Source organism: Triturus cristatus, chromosome 8 (genome assembly GCF_964204655.1).
Source record: "Triturus cristatus chromosome 8, aTriCri1.1, whole genome shotgun sequence".
Taxonomy (NCBI): Eukaryota; Metazoa; Chordata; class Amphibia; order Caudata; family Salamandridae; genus Triturus; species Triturus cristatus.
Window position 1 is genome coordinate 55,879,365 of NC_140591.1, and position 22,373 is coordinate 55,901,737.

Consider the following 22,373-nt stretch of genomic DNA (forward strand, 5'->3'; position numbering starts at 1 on the left):
GTATCAGCTCAAGTTTTTCTTTCTTTATTTATCAAAATATTTGATCAACTGATCGACAACATGATCAATTCAACATAGAATTGTCTTTCTGTCCTCCTTCTAAATTTGCTTCCACCTCTCTTGCATTCAGCTTCGACTACAAATGTTTCCTATTTCATGCTTTTTTGTAAAGTAAACTCTTGTCTGCATCAGCTTCCACTTCTCCTTGAACACAGATTTCAGTATTCAGATGACATAGCTTACCTACTCAGGCCAAATACCTCTGTGTAATATGGTGCTAGTCCATTCAGAGTAAAAAAAAAAGCTACCTAACCTGGATCCGAAAAATGCTATTTACCTAATGCACCCGTTAACTGATGAATGATACAGGACATCTTAAAACATAGCTCTAGCATGAGGTTGAGCATCTATTTTCTTGGGAAGTTTAAAAGAAAGGATGAAGACCCAAACTAGCAGCAGGCGGAAATAGCTCAGTTGGGAGAGCGTTAGACTGAAGATCTAAAGGTCCCTGGTTCAATCCTGGGTTTTGGCACAATTTCAACCTCTGCTTTTCATGTCTCAAAAGCTGTTTGGAGTTAAATCAACGCTCTTCTTTATCAAAACCTTTTATCAATCTGATCAACAACACAATCAATTCAACATATTATTTACTTTCTGTCTTCTTTTCAAACTTGCTTCCACCTCTCTTGTATTCAACTATGCCTCATTTATTTGAAACTTCTTGCTTTATTTTAAAGTAAAGCTTTGCCTGCATCAGCCTCCAATTCCCCTTATACAAAACTGTCAGTAGTCAGATGACATAGCTTGTACACCCTGGCCATATAGGTCTGTGTTTCAGAGTATAAGTCAATTCAAAGTTTAGAAAAAAAAATTCTACCTACCTTGTCCCCTAAAAAGGATATTCACTCATCAGACCAAGTTACCTGCTGAATGATACTGGACACTTTAACACATAACTATAAACGAAAATAGAATGACCAGGTTCTGTATGTATCGTCTACAATTATTAATAATACATCAGGAGGCCACAGGGACTTGTTGGCTGAAATATCTCAGTTGGGAGATCGTTAGACTGAAGAGCTTAAGGTACCTGATTCAATCCTGACTTTCAGCACAGTGCGAGGGGATCCTACATTCTTGCAAAATATTTCTTGAAATCAGCTCTATTTTTTTTTCTTTATTTCTCAAAATATTTTATCAACTGATCAACAACATGATAACTTCAACAAAAAGTTGTCTTTCTGTCCTCCTTCTAAACTTGCTTCCACCTCTCTTGCCATCAACTTTGATGACGAATTTATCCCATTTTATACTTTTTTCAAAGTAAACTCTTGTCTGCATCAGCTTTCACTTCTCCTTGAACAAAGTTGTCAGTATTGAGATGACATAGCTTACCTACTCAGGCGACATACGTCTGTGTAATACAGTGCTGGTCCACTCAGAGTTTTAAAAGAAAAACGACCTAACATTTATCCCAAAAACGCTACTCACCCATTTCACCAGTTAGCTGCTGGACAATGCAGGACACATTAAAACACAGCTCTAACCTCAGATTGAAAATCCAGGTTCTGCATCTCTGTTCTGGGATTGTTCAAAAAAAGAGGCTGAATACTATAGCTGCTGGCAGGCCGAAATAGCTCAGTTGGGAGAGTGTTAGACTGAAGATCTAAAGGTCCCTGGTTCGATCCCGGGTTTCGGCAGATTTTGAACTTCTGCTTTGCATGCCACAAAGACTATTTTGAGTCAACTCATATTGACTTTGTTTATAATGATCAACACCTTTTATCAAGATAATCGACAATACAATTAATTCAACATATTATTTACTTTCTGTCTTTCTTTCAAACTTGCTTCCACCTCTCTTGTATTCAACTTTGACTCCTTTATTTCCCAATTCTTCCTTCAATTGAAAGTAAAGCTTTGCCTGCATCAGCCTCCAGTTCCCCTTATACAAAACTGTTAGTAGTCAGATGACCTAGCTTGCCGACCCTCGCCATATAGGTCTGTGTTTCTGAGTATAAGTCCATTCATAGTTTACAAACATCATCTAACTAACTTGGCTCCTAAAAAGGAAATTCACCCATCAGACCAATTTAGCTACTGAATAATACTGGACAATTTAACACATAACTGCACATGCAGATAGAGTGACCAGGTTCTGCATTTATCTTTAACAATTATAAAAAATAGCTCAGTTGGGAGAGCGTTAGACTGAAGATCTAAAGGTCCCTGATTCAATCCCGGGTTTCGGCACAATTTCAACTTCTGCTTTTCATGTCACAAAAGCTGTTTGGAGTTAAATCAACGCTCTTCTTTATCAAAACCTTTTATCAATCTGATCAACAACACAATCAATTCAACATATTATTTACTTTCTGTCTTCCTTTCAAACTTGCTTCCACCTCTCTTGTATTCAACTATGCCTCATTTATTTGCAACTTCTTGCTTTATTTTAAAGTAAAGCTTTGCCTACATCAGCCTCCAATTCCCCTTATACAAAACTGTCAGTAGTCAGATGACATAGCTTGTACACCCTGGCCATATAGGTCTGTGTTTCAGAGTATAAGTCAATTCAAAGTTTAGAAAAAAAAATTCTACCTACCTTGTCCCCTAAAAAGGATATTCACTCATCAGACCAAGTTACCTGCTGAATGATACTGGACACTTTAACACATAACTATAAACGAAAATAGAATGACCAGGTTCTGTATGTATCGTCTACAATTATTAATAATACATCAGGAGGCCACAGGGACTTGTTGGCTGAAATATCTCAGTTGGGAGATCGTTAGACTGAAGAGCTTAAGGTACCTGATTCAATCCTGACTTTGAGCACAGTGCGAGGGGATCCTACACTCTTGCAAAATATTTCTTGAAATCAGCTCTATTTTTTTTTTCTTTATTTCTCAAAATATTTTATCAACTGATCAACAACATGATAACTTCAACAAAAAGTTGTCTTTCTGTCCTCCTTCTAAACTTGCTTCCACCTCTCTTGCCATCAACTTTGATGACGAATTTATCCCATTTTATACTTTTTTCAAAGTAAACTCTTGTCTGCATCAGCTTTCACTTCTCCTTGAACAAAGTTGTCAGTATTGAGATGACATAGCTTACCTACTCAGGCGACATACGTCTGTGTAATACAGTGCTGGTCCACTCAGAGTTTTAAAAGAAAAACGACCTAACATTTATCCCAAAAACGCTACTCACCCATTTCACCAGTTAGCTGCTGGACAATGCAGGACACATTAAAACACAGCTCTAACCTCAGATTGAAAATCCAGGTTCTGCATCTCTGTTCTGGGATTGTTCAAAAAAAGAGGCTGAATACTATAGCTGCTGGCAGGCCGAAATAGCTCAGTTGGGAGAGTGTTAGACTGAAGATCTAAAGGGCCCTGGTTCGATCCCGGGTTTCGGCACATTTTGAACTTCTGCTTTGCATGCCACAAAGACTATTTTGAGTCAACTCATATTGACTTTGTTTATAATGATCAAAACCTTTTATCAAGATAATCGACAATACAATTAATTCAACATATTATTTACTTTCTGTCTTTCTTTCAAACTTGCTTCCACCTCTCTTGTATTCAACTTTGCCTCCTTTATTTCCCAATTCTTCCTTTAATTGAAAGTAAAGCTTTGCCTGCATCAGCCTCCAGTTCCTCTTATACAAAACTGTTAGTAGTCAGATGACCTAGCTTGCCGACCCTCGCCATATAGGTCTGTGTTTCTGAGTATAAGTCCATTCATAGTTTACAAACATCATCTAACTAACTTGGCTCCTAAAAAGGAAATTCACCCATCAGACCAATTTAGCTACTGAATAATACTGGACAATTTAACACATAACTGCACATGCAGATAGAGTGACCAGGTTCTGCATTTATCTTTAACAATTATAAAAATAGCTCAGTTGGGAGAGCGTTAGACTGAAGATCTAAAGGTCCCTGATTCAATCCCGGGTTTCGGCACAATTTCAACTTCTGCTTTTCATGTCACAAAAGCTGTTTGGAGTTAAATCAACGCTCTTCTTTATCAAAACCTTTTATCAATCTGATCAACAACACAACCAATTCAACATATTATTTACTTTCTGTCTTCCTTTCAAACTTGCTTCCACCTCTCTTGTATTCAACTATGCCTCATTTATTTGCAACTTCTTGCTTTATTTTAAAGTAAAGCTTTGCCTGCATCAGCCTCCAATTCCCCTTATACAAAACTGTCAGTAGTCAGATGACATAGCTTGTACACCCTGGCCATATAGGTCTGTGTTTCAGAGTATAAGTCAATTCAAAGTTTAGAAAAAAAAATTCTACCTACCTTGTCCCCTAAAAAGGATATTCACTCATCAGACCAAGTTACCTGCTGAATGATACTGGACACTTTAACACATAACTATAAACGAAAATAGAATGACCAGGTTCTGTATGTATCGTCTACAATTATTAATAATACATCAGGAGGCCACAGGGACTTGTTGGCTGAAATATCTCAGTTGGGAGATCGTTAGACTGAAGAGCTTAAGGTACCTGATTCAATCCTGACTTTCAGCACAGTGCGAGGGGATCCTACATTCTTGCAAAATATTTCTTGAAATCAGCTCTATTTTTTTTTTCTTTATTTCTCAAAATATTTTATCAACTGATCAACAACATGATAACTTCAACAAAAAGTTGTCTTTCTGTCCTCCTTCTAAACTTGCTTCCACCTCTCTTGCCATCAACTTTGATGACGAATTTATCCCATTTTATACTTTTTTCAAAGTAAACTCTTGTCTGCATCAGCTTTCACTTCTCCTTGAACAAAGTTGTCAGTATTGAGATGACATAGCTTACCTACTCAGGCGACATAAGTCTGTGTAATACAGTGCTGGTCCACTCAGAGTTTTAAAAGAAAAACGACCTAACATTTATCCCAAAAACGCTACTCACCCATTTCACCAGTTAGCTGCTGGACAATGCAGGACACATTAAAACACAGCTCTAACCTCAGATTGAAAATCCAGGTTCTGCATCTCTGTTCTGGGATTGTTCAAAAAAAGAGGCTGAATACTATAGCTGCTGGCAGGCCGAAATAGCTCAGTTGGGAGAGTGTTAGACTGAAGATCTAAAGGTCCCTGGTTCGATCCCGGGTTTCGGCACATTTTGAACTTCTGCTTTGCATGCCACAAAGACTATTTTGAGTCAACTCATATTGACTTTGTTTATAATGATCAAAACCTTTTATCAAGATAATCGACAATACAATTAATTCGACATATTATTTACTTTCTGTCTTTCTTTCAAACTTGCTTCCACCTCTCTTGTATTCAACTTTGCCTCCTTTATTTCCCAATTCTTCCTTTAATTGAAAGTAAAGCTTTGCCTGCATCAGCCTCCAGTTCCCCTTATACAAAACTGTTAGTAGTCAGATGACCTAGCTTGCCGACCCTCGCCATATAGGTCTGTGTTTCTGAGTATAAGTCCATTCATAGTTTACAAACATCATCTAACTAACTTGGCTCCTAAAAAGGAAATTCACCCATCAGACCAATTTAGCTACTGAATAATACTGGACAATTTAACACATAACTGCACATGCAGATAGAGTGACCAGGTTCTGCATTTATCTTTAACAATTATAAAAAATACAACAGAAAGCCAAAATTGCCAGCTGGATGAAATAGCTCAGTTGGGAGAGCAGTAGACTGAAGATCTAAAGGTCCCTGGTTCAATCCCGGGTTTAGGCACATTTTGAACTTCTGCTTTGCATGCCACAAATGCTATTTGGAGTCAACTCATATTGACGTTGTTTATAATGATCAAAACCTTTTATCAAGCTGATCGATAAGACAACCATTTCAACATATTTTTTACATTCTGTCTTTCTGTCAAACTTGCTTCCACCTCTCTTGTATTCAACTTTACCTGCTTTATTTGCCAATTCTTCCTTTAATTGAAAGTAAAGCTTTGCCTGCATCAGCCTCGAGTTCCCCTTATACAAAACTGTTAGTAGTCAGATGACCTAGTTTGCCTACCCTCGCCATATAGGTCTGTGTGTCTGAGTATAAGTCCATTCATAGTTTACAAACATCTTCTAACTAACTTGGCTCCTAAAAAGGAAATTCACCCATCAGACCAATTTAGCTGCTGAATAATATTGGACAATTTAACACATAACTGCACATGCAGATAGAATGACCAGGGTCTGCATTTATCTTTAACAATTATCAAAAATACAACAGAAAGCCAAAATGGCCAGCTGGATGAAATAGCTCAGTTGGGAGAGTGTTAGATTGAAAATCTAAAAGTCCCTTGTTCAATGCTGGGTTTTGGAAAAGTCTGAGAGGTTTCTTGCTTCTCACAAAATATTTCTTGGTATCAGCTCAAGTTTTTCTTTCTTTATTTATCAAAATATTTGATCAACTGATCGACAACATGATCAATTCAACATAGAATTGTCTTTCTGTCCTCCTTCTAAATTTGCTTCCACCTCTCTTGCATTCAGCTTCGACTACAAATGTTTCCTATTTCATGCTTTTTTGTAAAGTAAACTCTTGTCTGCATCAGCTTCCACTTCTCCTTGAACACAGATTTCAGTATTCAGATGACATAGCTTACCTACTCAGGCCAAATACCTCTGTGTAATATGGTGCTAGTCCATTCAGAGTAAAAAAAAAAGCTACCTAACCTGGATCCGAAAAATGCTTTTTACCTATTGCACCCGTTAACTGACGAATGATACAGGACATCTTAAAACATAGCTCTAGCATGAGGTTGAGCATCTATTTTCTTGGGAAGTTTAAAAGAAAGGATGAAGACCCAAACTACCAGCAGGCCGAAATAGCTCAGTTGGGAGAGCGTTAGACTGAAGATCTAAAGGTCCCTGGTTCAATCCCGGGTTTCGGCACAATTTCAACCTCTGATTTTCATGTCTCAAAAGCTGTTTGGAGTTAAATCAACGCTCTTCTTTATCAAAACCTTTTATCAATCTGATCAACAACACAATCAATTCAACATATTATTTACTTTCTGTCTTCTTTTCAAACTTGCTTCCACCTCTCTTGTGTTCAACTATGCCTCATTTATTTGAAACTTCTTGCTTTATTTTAAAGTAAAGCTTTGCCTGCATCAGCCTCCAATTCCCCTTATACAAAACTGTCAGTAGTCAGATGACATAGCTTGTACACCCTGGCCATATAGGTCTGTGTTTCAGAGTATAAGTCAATTCAGAGTTTAAAAAAAAAAATTCTACCTACATTGTCCCCTAAAAAGGATATTCACTCATCAGACCAAGTTACCTGCTGAATGATACTGGACACTTTAACACATAACTATAAACGAAAATAGAATGACCAGGTTCTGTATGTATCGTCTACAATTATTAATAATACATCAGGAGGCCACAGGGACTTGTTGGCTGAAATATCTCAGTTGGGAGATCGTTAGACTGAAGAGCTTAAGGTACCTGATTCAATCCTGACTTTCAGCACAGTGCGAGGGGATCCTACATTCTTGCAAAATATTTCTTGAAATCAGCTCTAGTTTTTTTTTCTTTATTTCTCAAAATATTTTATCAACTGATCAACAACATGATAACTTCAACAAAAAGTTGTCTTTCTGTCCTCCTTCTAAACTTGCTTCCACCTCTCTTGCCATCAGCTTTGATGACTAATTTATCCCATTTTATACTTTTTTCAAAGTAAACTCTTGTCTGCATCAGCTTTCACTTCTCCTTGAACAAAGTTGTCAGTATTGAGATGACATAGCTTACCTACTCAGGCGACATACGTCTGTGTAATACAGTGCTGGTCCACTTAGAGTTTTAAAAGAAAAACGACCTAACATTTATCCCAAAAACGCTACTCACCCATTTCACCAGTTAGCTGCTGAACAATGCAGGACACATTAAAACACAGCTCTAACCTCAGATTGAAAATCCAGGTTCTGCATCTCTGTTCTGGGATTGTTCAAAAAAAGAGGCTGAATACTATAACTGCTGGCAGGCCGAAATAGCTCAGATGGGAGAGCGTTAGACTGAAGATCTAAAGGTCCCTGGTTCGATCCCGGGTTTCGGCAGATTTTGAACTTCTGCTTTGCATGCCGCAAAGACTATTTTGAGTCAACTCATATTGACTTTGTTTATAATGATCAAAACCTTTTATCAAGATAATCGACAATACAATTAATTCAACATATTATTTACTTTCTGTCTTTCTTTCAAACTTGCTTCCACCTCTCTTGTATTCAACTTTGCCTCCTTTATTTCCCAATTCTTCCTTTAATTGAAAGTAAAGCTTTGCCTGCATCAGCCTCCAGTTCCCCTTATACAAAACTGTTAGTAGTCAGATGACCTAGCTTGCCGACCCTCGCCATATAGGTCTGTGTTTCTGAGTATAAGTCCATTCATAGTTTACAAACATCATCTAACTAACTTGGCTCCTAAAAAGGAAATTCACCCATCAGACCAATTTAGCTACTGAATAATACTGGACAATTTAACACATAACTGCACATGCAGATAGAGTGACCAGGTTCTGCATTTATCTTTAACAATTATAAAAAATACAACAGAAAGCCAAAATTGCCAGCTGGATGAAATAGCTCAGTTGGGAGTGCAGTAGACTGAAGATCTAAAGGTCCCTGGTTCAATCCAGGGTTTAGGCACATTTTGAACTTCTGCTTTGCATGCCACAAATGCTATTTGGGGTCAACTCATATTGACGTTGTTTATAATGATCAAAACCTTTTATCAAGCTGATCGATAAGACAACCATTTCAACATATTTTTTACATTCTGTCTTTCTGTCAAACTTGCTTCCACCTCTCTTGTATTCAACTTTACCTGCTTTATTTGCCAATTATTCCTTTAATTGAAAGTAAAGCTTTGCCTGCATCAGCCTCGAGTTCCCCTTATACAAAACTGTTAGTAGTCAGATGACCTAGTTTGCCTACACTCGCCATATAGGTCTGTGTGTCTGAGTATAAGTCCATTCATAGTTTACAAACATCTTCTGACTAACTTGGCTCCTAAAAAGGAAATTCACCCATCAGACCAATTTAGCTGCTGAATAATATTGGACAATTTAACACATAACTGCACATGCAGATAGAATGACCAGGGTCTGCATTTATCTTTAACAATTATCAAAAATACAACAGAAAGCCAAAATGGCCAGCTGGATGAAATAGCTCAGTTGGGAGAGTGTTAGATTGAAAATCTAAAAGTCCCTTGTTCAATGCTGGGTTTCGGAAAAGTCTGAGAGGTTTCTTGCTTCTCACAAAATATTTCTTGGTATCAGCTCAAGTTTTTCTTTATTTATCAAAATATTTGATCAACTGATCGACAACATGATCAATTCAACATAGAATTGTCTTTCTGTCCTCCTTCTAAATTTGCTTCCACCTCTCTTGCATTCAGCTTCGACTACAAATGTTTCCTATTTCATGCTTTTTTGTAAAGTAAACTCTTGTCTGCATCAGCTTCCACTTCTCCTTGAACACAGATTTCAGTATTCAGATGACATAGCTTACCTACTCAGGCCAAATACCTCTGTGTAATATGGTGCTAGTCCATTCAGAGTAAAAAAAAAAGCTACCTAACCTGGATCCGAAAAATGCTTTTTACCTATTGCACCCGTTAACTGATGAATGATACAGGACATCTTAAAACATAGCTCTAGCATGAGGTTGAGCATCTATTTTCTTGGGAAGTTTAAAAGAAAGGATGAAGACCCAAACTACCAGCAGGCCGAAATAGCTCAGTTGGGAGAGCGTTAGACTGAAGATCTAAAGGTCCCTGGTTCAATCCCGGGTTTCGGCACAATTTCAACTTCTGCTTTTCATGTCACAAAAGCTGTTTGGAGTTAAATCAACGCTCTTCTTTATCAAAACCTTTTATCAATCTGATCAACAACACAATCAATTCAACATATTATTTACTTTCTGTCTTCCTTTCAAACTTGCTTCCACCTCTCTTGTATTCAACTATGCCTCATTTATTTGCAACTTCTTGCTTTATTTTAAAGTAAAGCTTTGCCTGCATCAGCCTCCAATTCCCCTTATACAAAACTGTCAGTAGTCAGATGACATAGCTTGTACACCCTGGCCATATAGGTCTGTGTTTCAGAGTATAAGTCAATTCAGAGTTTAGAAAAAAAAATTCTACCTACCTTGTCCCCTAAAAAGGATATTCACTCATCAGACCAAGTTACCTGCTGAATGATACTGGACACTTTAACACATAACTATGAACGAAAATAGAATGACCAGGTTCTGTATGTATCATCTACAATTATTAATAATACATCAGGAGGCCACAGGGACTTGTTGGCTGAAATATCTCAGTTGGGAGATCGTTAGACTGAAGAGCTTAAGGTACCTGATTCAATCCTGACTTTCAGCACAGTGCGAGGGGATCCTACATTCTTGCAAAATATTTCTTGAAATCAGCTCTAGTTTTTTTTTCTTTATTTCTCAAAATATTTTATCAACTGATCAACAACATGATAACTTCAACAAAAAGTTGTCTTTCTGTCCTCCTTCTAAACTTGCTTCCACCTCTCTTGCCATCAGCTTTGATGACGAATTTATCCCATTTTATACTTTTTTCAAAGTAAACTCTTGTCTGCATCAGCTTTCACTTCTCCTTGAACAAAGTTGTCAGTATTGAGATGACATAGCTTACCTACTCAGGCGACATACGTCTGTGTAATACAGTGCTGGTCCACTCAGAGTTTTAAAAGAAAAACGACCTAACATTTATCCCAAAAACACTACTCACCCATTTCACCAGTTAGCTGCTGAACAATGCAGGACACATTAAAACACAGCTCTAACCTCAGATTGAAAATCCAGGTTCTGCATCTCTGTTCTGGGATTTTTCAAAAAAAGAGGCTGAATACTATAGCTGCTGGCAGGCCGAAATAGCTCAGTTGGGAGAGTGTTAGACAGAAGATCTAAAGGTCCCTGGTTCGATCCCGGGTTTCGGCACATTTTGAACTTCTGCTTTGCATGCCACAAAGACTATTTTGAGTCAACTCATATTGACTTTGTTTATAATGATCAAAACCTTTTATCAAGATAATCGACAATACAATTAATTCAACATATTATTTACTTTCTGTCTTTCTTTCAAACTTGCTTCCACCTCTCTTGTATTCAACTTTGCCTCCTTTATTTCCCAATTCTTCCTTTAATTGAAAGTAAAGCTTTGCCTGCATCAGCCTCCAGTTCCCCTTATACAAAACTGTTAGTAGTCAGATGACCTAGCTTGCCGACCCTCGCCATATAGGTCTGTGTTTCTGAGTATAAGTCCATTCATAGTTTACAAACATCATCTAACTAACTTGGCTCCTAAAAAGGAAATTCACCAATCAGACCAATTTAGCTACTGAATAATACTGGACAATTTAACACATAACTGCACATGCAGATAGAGTGACCAGGTTCTGCATTATCTTTAACAATTATAAAAAATACAACAGAAAGCCAAAATTGCCAGCTGGATGAAATAGCTCAGTTGGGAGAGCAGTAGACTGAAGATCTAAAGGTCCCTGGTTCAATCCCGGGTTTAGGCACATTTTGAACTTCTGCTTTGCATGCCACAAATGCTATTTGGAGTCAACTCATATTGACGTTGTTTATAATGATCAAAACCTTTTATCAAGCTGATCGATAAGACAACCATTTCAACATATTTTTTACATTCTGTCTTTCTGTCAAACTTGCTTCCACCTCTCTTGTATTCAACTTTACCTGCTTTATTTGCCAATTCTTCCTTTAATTGAAAGTAAAGCTTTGCCTGCATCAGCCTCGAGTTCCCCTTATACAAAACTGTTAGTAGTCAGATGACCTAGTTTGCCTACCCTCGCCATATAGGTCTGTGTGTCTGAGTATAAATCCATTCATAGTTTACAAACATCTTCTAACTAACTTGGCTCCTAAAAAGGAAATTCACCCATCAGACCAATTTAGCTGCTGAATAATATTGGACAATTTAACACATAACTGCACATGCAGATAGAATGACCAGGGTCTGCATTTATCTTTAACAATTATCAAAAATACAACAGAAAGCCAAAATGGCCAGCTGGATGAAATAGCTAAGTTGGGAGAGTGTTAGATTGAAAATGTAAAAGTCCCTTGTTCAATGCTGGGTTTCGGAAAAGTCTGAGAGGTTTCTTGCTTCTCGCAAAATATTTCTTGGTATCAGCTCAAGTTTTTCTTTCTTTATTTATCAAAATATTTGATCAACTGATCGACAACATGATCAATTCAACATAGAATTGTCTTTCTGTCCTCCTTCTAAATTTGCTTCCACCTCTCTTGCATTCAGCTTCGACTACAAATGTTTCCCATTTCATGCTTTTTTGTAAAGTAAACTCTTGTCTGCATCAGCTTCCACTTCTCCTTGAACACAGATTTCAGTATTCAGATGACATAGCTTACCTACTCAGGCCAAATACCTCTGTGTAATATGGTGCTAGTCCATTCAGAGTAAAAAAAAAAGCTACCTAACCTGGATCCGAAAAATGCTATTTACCTATTGCACCCGTTAACTGATGAATGATACAGGACATCTTAAAACATAGCTCTAGCATGAGGTTGAGCATCTATTTTCTTGGGAAGTTTAAAAGAAAGGATGAAGACCCAAACTACCAGCAGGCCGAAATAGCTCAGTTGGGAGAGCGTTAGACTGAAGATCTAAAGGTCCCTGGTTCAATCCCGGGTTTCGGCACAATTTCAACCTCTGCTTTTCATGTCTCGAAAGCTGTTTGGAGTTAAATCAACGCTCTTCTTTATCAAAACCTTTTATCAATCTGATCAACAACACAATCAATTCAACATATTATTTACTTTCTGTCTTCTTTTCAAACTTGCTTCCACCTCTCTTGTATTCAACTATGCCTCATTTATTTGAAACTTCTTGCTTTATTTTAAAGTAAAGCTTTGCCTGCATCAGCCTCCAATTCCCCTTATACAAAACTGTCAGTAGTCAGATGACATAGCTTGTACACCCTGGCCATATAGGTCTGTGTTTCAGAGTATAAGTCAATTCAGAGTTTAGAAAAAAAAATTCTACCTACATTGTCCCCTAAAAAGGATATTCACTCATCAGACCAAGTTACCCGCTGAATGATACTGGACACTTTAACATATAACTATAAACGAAAATAGAATGACCAGGTTCTGTATGTATCGTCTACAATTATTAATAATACATCAGGAGGCCACAGGGACTTGTTGGCTGAAATATCTCAGTTGGGAGATCGTTAGACTGAAGAGCTTAAGGTACCTGATTCAATCCTGACTTTCAGCACAGTGCGAGGGGATCCTACATTCTTGCAAAATATTTCTTGAAATCAGCTCTAGTTTTTTTTTCTTTATTTCTCAAAATATTTTATCAACTGATCAACAACATGATAACTTCAACAAAAAGTTGTCTTTCTGTCCTCCTTCTAAACTTGCTTCCACCTCTCTTGCCATCAGCTTTGATGACGAATTTATCCCATTTTATACTTTTTTCAAAGTAAACTCTTCTCTGCATCAGCTTTCACTTCTCCTTGAACAAAGTTGTCAGTATTGAGATGACATAGCTTACCTACTCAGGCGACATACGTCTGTGTAATACAGTGCTGGTCCACTTAGAGTTTTAAAAGAAAAACGACCTAACATTTATCCCAAAAACGCTACTCACCCATTTCACCAGTTAGCTGCTGAACAATGCAGGACACATTAAAACACAGCTCTAACCTCAGATTGAAAATCCAGGTTCTGCATCTCTGTTCTGGGATTGTTCAAAAAAAGAGGCTGAATACTATAACTGCTGGCAGGCCGAAATAGCTCAGTTGGGAGAGCGTTAGACTGAAGATCTAAAGGTCCCTGATTCGATCCCGGGTTTCGGCACATTTTGAACTTCTGCTTTGCATGCCACAAAGACTATTTTGAGTCAACTCATATTGACTTTGTTTATAATGATCAAAACCTTTTATCAAGATAATCGACAATACAATTAATTCAACATATTATTTACTTTCTGTCTTTCTTTCAAACTTGCTTCCACCTCTCTTGTATTCAACTTTGCCTCCTTTATTTCCCAATTCTTCCTTTAATTGAAAGTAAAGCTTTGCCTGCATCAGCCTCCAGTTCCCCTTATACAAAACTGTTAGTAGTCAGATGACCTAGCTTGCCGACCCTCGCCATATAGGTCTGTGTTTCTGAGTATAAGTCCATTCATAGTTTACAAACATCATCTAACTAACTTGGCTCGTAAAAAGGAAATTCACCCATCAGACCAATTTAGCTACTGAATAATACTGGACAATTTAACACATAACTGCACATGCAGATAGAGTGACCAGGTTCTGCATTTATCTTTAACAATTATAAAAAATACAACAGAAAGCCAAAATTGCCAGCTGGATGAAATAGCTCAGTTGGGAGAGCAGTAGACTGAAGATCTAAAGGTCCCTGGTTCAATCCCGGCTTTAGGCACATTTTGAACTTCTGCTTTGCATGCCACAAATGCTATTTGGAGTCAACTCATATTGACGTTGTTTATAATGATCAAAACCTTTTATCAAGCTGATCGATAAGACAACCATTTCAACATATTTTTTACATTCTGTCTTTCTGTCAAACTTGCTTCCACCTCTCTTGTATTCAACTTTACCTGCTTTATTTGCCAATTCTTCCTTTAATTGAAAGTAAAGCTTTGCCTGCATCAGCCTCGAGTTCCCCTTATACAAAACTGTTAGTAGTCAGATGACCTAGTTTGCCTACCCTCGCCATATAGGCCTGTGTGTCTGAGTATAAGTCCATTCATAGTTTACAAACATCTTCTAACTAACTTGGCTCCTAAAAAGGAAATTCACCCATCAGACCAATTTAGCTGCTGAATAATATTGGACAATTTAACACATAACTGCACATGCAGATAGAATGACCAGGGTCTGCATTTATCTTTAACAATTATCAAAAATACAACAGAAAGCCAAAATGGCCAGCTGGATGAAATAGCTCAGTTGGGAGAGTGTTAGATTGAAAATCTAAAAGTCCCTTGTTCAATGCTGGGTTTCGGAAAAGTCTGAGAGGTTTCTTGCTTCTCACAAAATATTTCTTGGTATCAGCTCAAGTTTTTCTTTCTTTATTTACCAAAATATTTGATCAACTGATCGACAACATGATCAATTCAACATAGAATTGTCTTTCTGTCCTCCTTCTAAATTTGCTTCCACCTCTCTTACATTCAGCTTCGACTACAAATGTTTCCTATTTCATGCTTTTTTGTAAAGTAAACTCTTGTCTGCATCAGCTTCCACTTCTCCTTGAACACAGATTTCAGTATTCAGATGACATAGCTTACCTACTCAGGCCAAATACCTCTGTGTAATATGGTGCTAGTCCATTCAGAGTAAAAAAAAAAGCTACCTAACCTGGATCCGAAAAATGCTATTTACCTATTGCACCCGTTAACTGATGAATGATACAGGACATCTTAAAACATAGCTCTAGCATGAGGTTGAGCAACTATTTTCTTGGGAAGTTTAAAAGAAAGGATGAAGACCAAAACTACATGCAGGCCTAAATAGCTCAGTTGGGAGAGCGTTAGACTGAAGATCTAAAGGTCCCTTGTTCAATCCCGGGTTTCGGCACAATTTCAACCTCTGATTTTCATGTCTCAAAAGCTGTTTGGAGTTAAATCAACGCTCTTCTTTATCAAAACCTTTTATCAATCTGATCAACAACACAATCAATTCAACATATTATTTACTTTCTGTCTTCTTTTCAAACTTGCTTCCACCTCTCTTGTATTCAACTATGCCTCATTTATTTGAAACTTCTTGCTTTATTTTAAAGTAAAGCTTTGCCTGCATCAGCCTCTAATTCCCCTTATACAAAACTGTCAGTAGTCAGATGACATAGCTTGTACACCCTGGCCATATAGGTCTGTGTTTCAGAGTATAAGTCAATTCAGAGTTTAGAAAAAAAAATTCTACCTACATTGTCCCCTAAAAAGGATATTCACTCATCAGACCAAGTTACCTGCTGAATGATACTGGACACTTTAACACATAACTATAAACGAAAATAGAATGACCAGGTTCTGTATGTATCTTCTACAATTATTAATAATACATCAGGAGGCCACAGGGACTTGTTGGCTGAAATATCTCAGTTGGGAGATCGTTAGACTGAAGAGCTTAAGGTACCTGATTCAATCCTGACTTTCAGCACAGTGCGAGGGGATCCTACATTCTTGCAAAATATTTCTTGAAATCAGCTCTAGTTTTTTTTTCTTTATTTCTCAAAATATTTTATCAACTAATCAACAACATGATAACTTCAACAAAAAGTTGTCTTTCTGTCCTCCTTCTAAACTTGCTTCCACCTCTCTTGCCATCAGCTTTGATGACGAATTTATCCCATTTTATACTTTTTTCAAAGTAAACTCTTGTCTGCATCAGCTTTCACTTCTCCTTGAACAAAGTTGTCAGTATTGAGATGACATAGCTTACCTACTCAGGCGACATACGTCTGTGTAATACAGTGCTGGTCCACTTAGAGTTTTAAAAGAAAAACGACCTAACATTTATCCCAAAAACGCTACTCACCCATTTCACCAGTTAGCTGCTGAACAATGCAGGACACATTAAAACACAGCTCTAACCTCAGATTGAAAATCCAGGTTCTGCATCTCTGTTCTGGGATTGTTCAAAAAAAGAGGCTGAATACTATAACTGCTGGCAGGCCGAAATAGCTCAGTTGGGAGAGCGTTAGACTGAAGATCTAAAGGTCCCTGGTTCGATCCCGGGTTTCGGCACATTTTGAACTTCTGCTTTGCATGCCACAAAGACTATTTTGAGTCAACTCATATTGACTTTGTTTATAATGATCAAAACCTTTTATCAAGATAATCGACAATACAATTAATTCAACATATTATTTACTTTCTGTCTTTCTTTCAAACTTGCTTCCACCTCTCTTGTATTCAACTTTGCCTCCTTTATTTCCCAATTCTTCCTTTAATTGAAAGTAAAGCTTTGCCTGCATCAGCCTCCAGTTCCCCTTATACAAAACTGTTAGTAGTCAGATGACCTAGCTTGCCGACCCTCGCCATATAGGTCTGTGTTTCTGAGTATAAGTCCATTCATAGTTTACAAACATCATCTAACTAACTTGGCTCCTAAAAAGGAAATTCACCCATCAGACCAATTTAGCTACTGAATAATACTGGACAATTTAACACTTAACTGCACATGCAGATAGAGTGACCAGGTTCTGCATTTATCTTTAACAATTATAAAAAATACAACAGAAAGCCAAAATTGCCAGCTGGATGAAATAGCTCAGTTGGGAGAGCAGTAGACTGAAGATCTAAAGGTCCCTGGTTCAATCCAGGGTTTAGGCACATTTTGAACTTCTGCTTTGCATGCCACAAATGCTATTTGGAGTCAACTCATATTGACGTTGTTTATAATGATCAAAACCTTTTATCAAGCTGATCGATAAGACAACCATTTCAACATATTTTTTACATTCTGTCTTTCTGTCAAACTTGCTTCCACCTCTCTTGTATTCAACTTTACCTGCTTTATTTGCCAATTCTTCCTTTAATTGAAAGTAAAGCTTTGCCTGCATCAGCCTCGAGTTCCCCTTATACAAAACTGTTAGTAGTCAGATGACCTAGTTTGCCTACACTCGCCATATAGGTCTGTGTGTCTGAGTATAAGTCCATTCATAGTTTACAAACATCTTCTAACTAACTTGGCTCCTAAAAAGGAAATTCACCCATCAGACCAATTTAGCTGCTGAATAATATTGGACAATTTAACACATAACTGCACATGCAGATAGAATGACCAGGGTCTGCATTTATCTTTAACAATTATCAAAAATACAACAGAAAGCCAAAATGGCCAGCTGGATGAAATAGCTCAGTTGGGAGAGTGTTAGATTGAAAATCTAAAAGTCCCTTGTTCAATGCTGGGTTTCGGAAAAGTCTGAGAGGTTTCTTGCTTCTCACAAAATATTTCTTGGTATCAGCTCAAGTTTTTCTTTCTTTATTTATCAAAATATTTGATCAACTGATCGACAACATGATCAATTCAACATAGAATTATCTTTCTGTCCTCCTTCTAAATTTGCTTCCACCTCTCTTGCATTCAGCTTCGACTACAAATGTTTCCTATTTCATGCTTTTTTGTAAAGTAAACTCTTGTCTGCATCAGCTTCCACTTCTCCTTGAACACAGATTTCAGTATTCAGATGACATAGCTTACCTACTCAGGCCAAATACCTCTGTGTAATATGGTGCTAGTCCATTCAGAGTAAAAAAAAAAGCTACCTAACCTGGATCCGAAAAATGCTTTTTACCTATTGCACCCGTTAACTGATGAATGATACAGGACATCTTAAAACATAGCTCTAGCATGAGGTTGAGCATCTATTTTCTTGGGAAGTTTAAAAGAAAGGATGAAGACCCAAACTACCAGCAGGCCGAAATAGCTCAGTTGGGAGAGCGTTAGACTGAAGATCTAAAGGTCCCTGGTTCAATCCCGGGTTTCGGCACAATTTCAACTTCTGCTTTTCATGTCACAAAAGCTGTTTGGAGTTAAATCAACGCTCTTCTTTATCAAAACCTTTTATCAATCTGATCAACAACACAATCAATTCAACATATTATTTACTTTCTGTCTTCCTTTCAAACTTGCTTCCACCTCTCTTGTATTCAACTATGCCTCATTTATTTGCAACTTCTTGCTTTATTTTAAAGTAAAGCTTTGCCTGCATCAGCCTCCAATTCCCCTTATACAAAACTGTCAGTAGTCAGATGACATAGCTTGTACACCCTGGCCATATAGGTCTGTGTTTCAGAGTATAAGTCAATTCAGAGTTTAGAAAAAAAAATTCTACCTACCTTGTCCCCTAAAAAGGATATTCACTCATCAGACCAAGTTACCTGCTGAATGATACTGGACACTTTAACACATAACTATGAACGAAAATAGAATGACCAGGTTCTGTATGTATCGTCTACAATTATTAATAATACATCAGGAGGCCACAGGGACTTGTTGGCTGAAATATCTCAGTTGGGAGATCGTTAGACTGAAGAGCTTAAGGTACCTGATTCAATCCTGACTTTCAGCACAGTGCGAGGGGATCCTACATTCTTGCAAAATATTTCTTGAAATCAGCTCTAGTTTTTTTTTCTTTATTTCTCAAAATATTTTATCAACTGATCAACAACATGATAACTTCAACAAAAAGTTGTCTTTCTGTCCTCCTTCTAAACTTGCTTCCACCTCTCTTGCCATCAGCTTTGATGACGAATTTATCCCATTTTATACTTTTTTCAAAGTAAACTCTTGTCTGCATCAGCTTTCACTTCTCCTTGAACAAAGTTGTCAGTATTGAGATGACATAGCTTACCTACTCAGGCGACATACGTCTGTGTAATACAGTGCTGGTCCACTCAGAGTTTTAAAAGAAAAACGACCTAACATTTATCCCAAAAACACTACTCACCCATTTCACCAGTTAGCTGCTGAACAATGCAGGACACATTAAAACACAGCTCTAACCTCAGATTGAAAATCCAGGTTCTGCATCTCTGTTCTGGGATTGTTCAAAAAAAGAGGCTGAATACTATAGCTGCTGGCAGGCCGAAATAGCTCAGTTGGGAGAGTGTTAGACAGAAGATCTAAAGGTCCCTGGTTCGATCCCGGGTTTCGGCACATTTTGAACTTCTGCTTTGCATGCCACAAAGACTATTTTGAGTCAACTCATATTGACTTTGTTTATAATGATCAAAACCTTTTATCAAGATAATCGACAATACAATTAATTCAACATATTATTTACTTTCTGTCTTTCTTTCAAACTTGCTTCCACCTCTCTTGTATTCAACTTTGCCTCCTTTTTTTCTCAATTCTTCCTTTAATTGAAAGTAAAGCTTTGCCTGCATCAGCCTCCAGTTCCCCTTATACAAAACTGTTAGTAGTCAGATGACCTAGCTTGCCGACCCTCGCCATATAGGTCTGTGTTTCTGAGTATAAGTCCATTCATAGTTTACAAACATCATCTAACTAACTTGGCTCCTAAAAAGGAAATTCACCAATCAGACCAATTTAGCTACTGAATAATACTGGACAATTTAACACATAACTGCACATGCAGATAGAGTGACCAGGTTCTGCATTTATCTTTAACAATTATAAAAAATACAACAGAAAGCCAAAATTGCCAGCTGGATGAAATAGCTCAGTTGGGAGAGTGTTAGATTGAAAATCTAAAAGTCCCTGGTTCAATCCCGGGTTTAGGCACATTTTGAACTTCTGCTTTGCATGCCACAAATGCTATTTGGAGTCAACTCATATTGACGTTGTTTATAATGATCAAAACCTTTTATCAAGCTGATCGATAAGACAACCATTTCAACATATTTTTTACATTCTGTCTTTCTGTCAAACTTGCTTCCACCTCTCTTGTATTCAACTTTACCTGCTTTATTTGCCAATTCTTCCTTTAATTGAAAGTAAAGCTTTGCCTGCATCAGCCTCGAGTTCCCCTTATACAAAACTGTTAGTAGTCAGATGACCTAGTTTGCCTACCCTCGCCATATAGGTCTGTGTGTCTGAGTATAAGTCCATTCATAGTTTACAAACATCTTCTAACTAACTTGGCTCCTAAAAAGGAAATTCACCCATCAGACCAATTTAGCTGCTGAATAATATTGGACAATTTAACACATAACTGCACATGCAGATAGAATGACCAGGGTCTGCATTTATCTTTAACAATTATCAAAAATACAACAGAAAGCCAAAATGGCCAGCTGGATGAAATAGCTCAGTTGGGAGAGTGTTAGATTGAAAATCTAAAAGTCCCTTGTTCAATGCTGGGTTTCGGAAAAGTCTGAGAGGTTTCTTGCTTCTCACAAAATATTTCTTGGTATCAGCTCAAGTTTTTCTTTCTTTATTTATCAAAATATTTGATCAACTGATCGACAACATGATCAATTCAACATAGAATTGTCTTTCTGTCCTCCTTCTAAATTTGCTTCCACCTCTCTTGCATTCAGCTTCGACTACAAATGTTTCCTATTTCATGCTTTTTTGTAAAGTAAACTCTTGTCTGCATCAGCATCCACTTCTCCTTGAACACAGATTTCAGTATTCAGATGACGTAACTTACCTACTCAGGCCAAATACCTCTGTGTAATATGGTGCTAGTCCATTCAGAGTAAAAAAAAAAGCTACCTAACCTGGATCCGAAAAATGCTATTTACCTATTGCACCCGTTAACTGATGAATGATACAGGACATCTTAAAACATAGCTCTAGCATGAGGTTGAGCATCTATTTTCTTGGGAAGTTTAAAAGAAAGGATGAAGACCCAAACTAGCAGCAGGCGGAAATAGCTCAGTTGGGAGAGCGTTAGGCTGAAGATCTAAAGGTCCCTGGTTCAATCCCGGGTTTTGGCACAATTTCAACCTCTGCTTTTCATGTCTCAAAAGCTGTTTGGAGTTAAATCAACGCTCTTCTTTATCAAAACCTTTTATCAATCTGATCAACAACACAATCAATTCAACATATTATTTACTTTCTGTCTTCTTTTCAAACTTGCTTCCACCTCTCTTGTATTCAACTATGCCTCATTTATTTGCAACTTCTTGCTTTATTTTAAAGTAAAGCTTTGCCTGCATCAGCCTCCAATTCCCCTTATACAAAACTGTCAGTAGTCAGATGACATAGCTTGTACACCCTGGCCATATAGGTCTGTGTTTCAGAGTATAAGTCAATTCAAAGTTTAGAAAAAAAAATTCTACCTACCTTGTCCCCTAAAAAGGATATTCACTCATCAGACCAAGTTACCTGCTGAATGATACTGGACACTTTAACACATAACTATAAACGAAAATAGAATGACCAGGTTCTGTATGTATCGTCTACAATTATTAATAATACATCAGGAGGCCACAGGGACTTGTTGGCTGAAATATCTCAGTTGGGAGATCGTTAGACTGAAGAGCTTAAGGTACCTGATTCAATCCTGACTTTCAGCACAGTGCGAGGGGATCCTACATTCTTGCAAAATATTTCTTGAAATCAGCTTTTTTTTTTTTTCTTTATTTCTCAAAATATTTTATCAACTGATCAACAATATGATAACTTCAACAAAAAGTTGTCTTTCTGTCCTCCTTCTAAACTTGCTTCCACCTCTCTTGCCATCAACTTTGATGACGAATTTATCCCATTTTATACTTTTTTCAAAGTAAACTCTTGTCTGCATCAGCTTTCACTTCTCCTTGAACAAAGTTGTCAGTATTGAGATGACATAGCTTACCTACTCAGGCGACATACGTCTGTGTAATACAGTGCTGGT

At 37.4% G+C, this 22,373-nt stretch overlaps 9 non-coding genes across 9 annotated transcripts; all 9 read left to right on the top strand.

The window, feature by feature from the left end:
- The first annotated feature begins 1,627 nt into the window (after nt 1–1,627).
- On the top strand, nt 1,628–1,700 carry TRNAF-GAA (transfer RNA phenylalanine (anticodon GAA)). The gene has a single exon. It is a non-coding gene; the product is annotated as a tRNA-Phe (tRNA).
- Nucleotides 1,701–3,349: 1,649 nt separating this feature from the next.
- Nucleotides 3,350–3,422, top strand: TRNAF-GAA (transfer RNA phenylalanine (anticodon GAA)). Its single transcript has one exon. It is a non-coding gene; the product is annotated as a tRNA-Phe (tRNA).
- Nucleotides 3,423–5,070: 1,648 nt separating this feature from the next.
- TRNAF-GAA (transfer RNA phenylalanine (anticodon GAA)) lies at nt 5,071–5,143 on the top strand. Its single transcript has one exon. It is a non-coding gene; the product is annotated as a tRNA-Phe (tRNA).
- Nucleotides 5,144–6,818: 1,675 nt separating this feature from the next.
- Nucleotides 6,819–6,891, top strand: TRNAF-GAA (transfer RNA phenylalanine (anticodon GAA)). Its single transcript has one exon. It is a non-coding gene; the product is annotated as a tRNA-Phe (tRNA).
- Nucleotides 6,892–7,987: 1,096 nt separating this feature from the next.
- On the top strand, nt 7,988–8,060 carry TRNAF-GAA (transfer RNA phenylalanine (anticodon GAA)). Its single transcript has one exon. It is a non-coding gene; the product is annotated as a tRNA-Phe (tRNA).
- Nucleotides 8,061–9,731: 1,671 nt separating this feature from the next.
- TRNAF-GAA (transfer RNA phenylalanine (anticodon GAA)) lies at nt 9,732–9,804 on the top strand. Its single transcript has one exon. It is a non-coding gene; the product is annotated as a tRNA-Phe (tRNA).
- A 2,843-nt stretch (nt 9,805–12,647) lies between these two features.
- TRNAF-GAA (transfer RNA phenylalanine (anticodon GAA)) lies at nt 12,648–12,720 on the top strand. Its single transcript has one exon. It is a non-coding gene; the product is annotated as a tRNA-Phe (tRNA).
- A 4,013-nt stretch (nt 12,721–16,733) lies between these two features.
- Nucleotides 16,734–16,806, top strand: TRNAF-GAA (transfer RNA phenylalanine (anticodon GAA)). Its single transcript has one exon. It is a non-coding gene; the product is annotated as a tRNA-Phe (tRNA).
- A 1,675-nt stretch (nt 16,807–18,481) lies between these two features.
- On the top strand, nt 18,482–18,554 carry TRNAF-GAA (transfer RNA phenylalanine (anticodon GAA)). The gene has a single exon. It is a non-coding gene; the product is annotated as a tRNA-Phe (tRNA).
- Nucleotides 18,555–22,373: the final 3,819 nt, after the last annotated feature.